This window comes from Sparus aurata, chromosome 4 (genome assembly GCF_900880675.1).
Source record: "Sparus aurata chromosome 4, fSpaAur1.1, whole genome shotgun sequence".
Classification (NCBI taxonomy): domain Eukaryota; kingdom Metazoa; phylum Chordata; class Actinopteri; order Spariformes; family Sparidae; genus Sparus; species Sparus aurata.
The window spans coordinates 28,536,947-28,541,962 of NC_044190.1; positions in this window are offsets into that span (position 1 = coordinate 28,536,947).

The window sequence follows — 5,016 nt, forward strand, 5'->3', positions numbered from 1 at the left end:
CACTCATGCCACCCCATCACCTGTCACTCACCGGCGCCTGTTGATTCGAGGCGGAGGTGGGCCTCCGTACAGGCGCGGTAAATGATTTGTAAGCGTTACGTAGTGGAAGGCGAATCCGGGCGACTCCCATTTTGAAGCCGACGTAAATCACGGGCTGTGATTATGATTTTTAATTAATATTCATCAGCGAGTGAAGTACCTCTGCGTGGAAGTAACTCGCTTTTAACGCCTGGGTTTGCAGTGTGGTGGGCATAATGTGCGTGAGGTAAAATGGCTCATATTTCTTTTTCCCCAGCTCATTTGAACACAACGTCCCCCCCCCCCCCCCCCCAAACTTATTTATTCAATCCTCGGAAAAATACACTCACTCTGAGTCAGCTGACGACAGAGAGCATCATTGTGAGCACACACAGAAACCAGAAAGTAAAAAGCAGGTCGTTGTGGGTCTTCACTCACAGCTGTGGTCACATAAATTAACACGTTATTAAATAAATAAACAGGTTTAAAAAAATAAAATAAAAGTCTCCAACGCAGCCCGGCGATAAAGAGCCGGAGTGCAACATCAGCCCTGCCCTGGGGATTATGTATCATGACCATAACTACCATACCGTGTGTTGGCTATATCGCACACCATGAATTACACAGAAGAATGCACAACCTCAGCGCACAACGTTATTCAAAAAAAAAAAAAAAAAAAAATCAGCCGGATCACAGCCGTGACGAGAGCGGTGAATGAGGGGGGGAAACCCTGTCAGTGCAGACGGCTGCAGAGGTTGTGACAGGTGACAGGAGGTGCAGCTTTTTATCCCGACATTTACGCATGACAAATAAAGTCGTATTTTACCGACGCACAGCGAAGTGGTAACTCAGGATGATGGTAAATCTTTCGTGTAAATGCTGCTTTTTGAATTAAATGTGTTGGTACTTCCAGATACAGATACGCAGGAAGTGCTGGTTGAATCACAAGTCAGCATCAAGAAACGTGTGTTCATTCGACGACATCAACAACAAACAAAAAAAAAAAATCAGATTTTTGATTTGTTTTTAATTCATTAGCCAATGAATAGGTCAAGAGTACAAATCTGTTTATCTAAAAAAAAAAAAAAAGTGATAATTTCCCTTTTGATTATTTGTACCTCCACTCGAGTCTAATCACTCCTTGAACACAAAAATCCAAGGTCGACTCGGTCTGCTGACTGCAAATCATAGGTGCCACATAGATACAATCCTCCTCGGCGTTGCTGAATCCAGGCCAACACCCTTTAGCTGATGCGTAATTTACCTCGCCGTGCGTAATTAACTGCGTCGCCGCCAGAGCCCGTGTATGTGTAACACTTTATTTTGAACGGTGCAATACGTTTCCATTAAACGTTATTAAAGCGCGGGGAGTGACGAGCTCTCATTTGTCTTGTCAGGACATCTGACAACCTCGTTAGCTCCCATTTTCCCCTGTCAGCTCACAGCGCGACACGGACACTGACTTCAGCCACTCCTGGCAAGCGAGTGATAAACGCGCCTACTCAGCCCTGCGCAAAACAGCAGCATTATTGTTGCCAGCACGAAGCATCAGAATCAATCACAGGCGACTCTGCGTGGCAGGTGTCACTCTTACGTCTTTTTTTTTTTTTCCTTCTTCTTTCCTTCCTCTTCTTTTTTAAATCCAGCCCACTGTCGATCTTTAATCTAATTTAAAGGGTCATAGATTTGGGGCATAATATCCCCTCGTTTGGACTCTCTCTCTCTCTCTCTCTCTCTCTCTCTCTCTCTCTCTCTCTCTCTCTCTCTCTCTCTCCAGTCTGACTCGACACACTGACCATGTGCTCCGCCGCTGCCGCTTTTCAGACCACATTTTAGGCGCAGCACACACAGGGCCTCGCTTGCAGATTAGAGGTGTCGCAAATGGAATTGTTATGAATGTTTGTCAGCAAATTGAGGATCTTGTTATTTTGCACACACAAAAAAAAACGAAAAAAAAGGAGGGGGGGGGGGGGATAGAAGAACACTTAATGGCATGGGATCTTTCCGCTCGCTGCACTTTCAGATGCAATTGTAGATCGAAGTCAGACTTGTCACGTTGAGCCAAAGTGAATTCCTAACATCCAGGACGTGCCTGTCTACTCCGGACAAATTGCATCCAATCACCCCGGGGGAATTCGGCTAATGTCTCGATCCAGGGCCGGGGAGCATGGAGAGAAAACAAATCAAACTCTGCACACAGAGCGTGTAGGGCTTATTAAAACATTTCACACAGGGGGAGAGAGAAGGAGAGAGAGGGGAAGAGATGAGGGAGTAGGAGTCTGTGTGTGTGTGTGTGTGTGTGTGTGTGTGTGTGTGCGCGCGCGCGCGTGTGCAGTGTGTGCGTGCGTGTGCGCGCTGGGGTAATTAGGCTATATCATCTTTGGACACTGTATCTTAAATTGAAAATATCAGATGACCACTCTGAGCGTCTCTGCCCCACCACGCGCCTGCTGTTTGAGTGGCAGCGGGAAACAGGCCTGAACGTTTTTACCCACTCAGCGCCAGATCAGATCCAACTTTGACTAACTTCTGACTTTCTTTACCATTCCCCCCCCCCCCCCGTCAAGTTACTTTTTACGCTTAAAAAACCCACATGCGCACTCGAAAGCGGGGAGACTTTACGCGTCTGAGAAAAGTTCCAACCGAACCTTGTGGCCCCCGGTTCAAAGTTGAAGCTCGGATCCAACTTACCTCCTCGTCTCCATTGCAATTAATCCTTATTCAGACGGATGAAGTGCCCCCCTCTTGAACGGTCGGCGTCAACTCTGCGTGCACCCTCTGCTTTCTGGTAACGTGCTCGGTCCCCTGGACATTTTTCTCTGTCTGCTACAGCGGCAGTAAACAATAAGCTCATGAGGCGTAGGCTATGGCAGCATAATGTTCTGCATGGCTAGAGAGGGGAGGTCGATCATTACACAATTTGTTTCAAATTTGATCAGTCAGAGGCGAGCGAGAGATTGGCATTTTCCCTGGAAAGCTCGCACAGACATGCGGGGTGTGTGTGGGGGGTGTGTGTGTGTGTGTGTGTGGGGGGGGGGGGGGGGGGGGGGGGGGGGGGGTACTCCCATATAGGTATGACACACACTCTCTCCATAATGTAAGTTTTGGACGCGTGGTTGATGCCGCAGTTGTTGTTGTCAAACGCGGGGCCCGTTCACTGACGCGTCGGCCGGGAAGAACGCGAGATGTTTAACTTTTATTGAAATGTATGCGGTTACTAAATATGCATTAGCAGCAGAGAGTTGGGATTACATGCAAATGCGGGGGGCGAGCATTTGAGTTGCAAAGTAGTTTCCATATATTCATAAAAATGTGAATCAACTGTCAGTGTGGCTTAGTGAGGGAGGGGAGGGGGGTGGGGGAGAGAGAGAGAGAGAGAGAGAGAGAGGGAGGGAGGGAGGTGGCAGCGGCGGCGGCGGCAGCAGCAGCGTGGTGACGGCAGAGGGAAAACCGGCTGGACAGATTTGCGTTTACGCCTGATCTGCTTCTGGAGAGCGGGGCTGTGTGGGAAGGGAAAGGGAGCACCTGGCTCGACCGCTGTATCCCATCTCGTTTTATTGACAGCCTGATAAGCAGGGACCCAAGCCGTGCGGTTTCCAGCGCGCATGTCGAGCACCCTGCTGCGTTGCACAGTATCAAGGCCTCTTAATGGCCGTTCCTCCAAATAATGGCCCAAACACAGCCAGTCCTGACTGGCCCGTACCTGCGCTGCCCCGGTCTCTTCCTGAGAGACGCGCGGCGGCGCGGTTACCCATTTACTCACCGGCTTGTTCAAATTGACACAAACATCAGAGGTTGTGAAACAGGATTCGAGGCTTTTAGCCGACCTCAGTGGAAGGGAAGCCGAGGCACCATTACGAGTTGTGGATGACAACTTTATAGGGCTGTGGAAAATAAAAACGTCTTTACTGTCAGTGGCGTTCTGTACGACATAACTCATGTTTATGATTAGCTGCGTTTGTAGTCCTCGCAACAGAAACGAGCCGTGACGTGTTTCTTTAATATCACAGCTTTGGGAAGTTACAGCCCTCCCTCCCGCACAGATACACCGCGAGGAGCATTTTCACAGGTTTGACTCGCCTGCACCTGTTCCGTTCCACACCTGTTGCACACTGAGCATGCTCAGATTAAAAAAACAAAAAACAAAAACAAAAAAAAACACAACAACAATAACCCACACTTGCTCATGTCTTGAGACTCTCACGGTGAGTCTACCCCCCCTGTCTCCCCAGGAGCTGTTACACGCAGCAGCTGTTAAAGGGACTGGAGCCATTGTTGTGATGGTTTTCAGACATTTATTTTTCTTTAAGTTATATGAACAAGATCTCGCACAAAACTGTCTAAAAAAGAAACAATCTCCATGTAAAAGTTTAACATTTCAAAATAAAATCCACCAGGCTTTAGCATCCGGGTCCCTGCTGCTCTCTGTTTACATGGAATAATAATAATGATAAAAAAAATCAATTTTATTATGACCCCATACGGTTTCAGGATGAGCTTAGAGATGCTTTTTCCATATATGACTTTTGTTTTTGATATCACTGGAGACACCTGGATCGTGTTTCTTGTGTCTTGAGGAAGAGTCCTTTAACAAGAGACAGCTTGGAATAAAGTCAGTCAAATAAGAATTGCACTTGCTACAAAACAATACACTTTATTAGAGAAATACATGTGAAATAAAATGGAATTTATAAAACGAATAACAAGACTTAAAACATAAAATGAGAAGTGAATACATAAAGATGAAAAAAACAAAACAACCCAAAATACAAGTAAAACAATAAGATAAAACCAGGAGCCTGCAGAGTGTTGTTAGACACACACACACACACACACACACACACACACACACACACACACACACACACACACACACACACACACTGGGACAGTAAACAGGCCGGTGTGCTCCACGCTACCTTGTGCACTTCCCCATTCGGCGCTCTGTGTCCTGTCCAAGGTATGACGTCGACCCGTCGCTCCAGCCAATCACTGCCA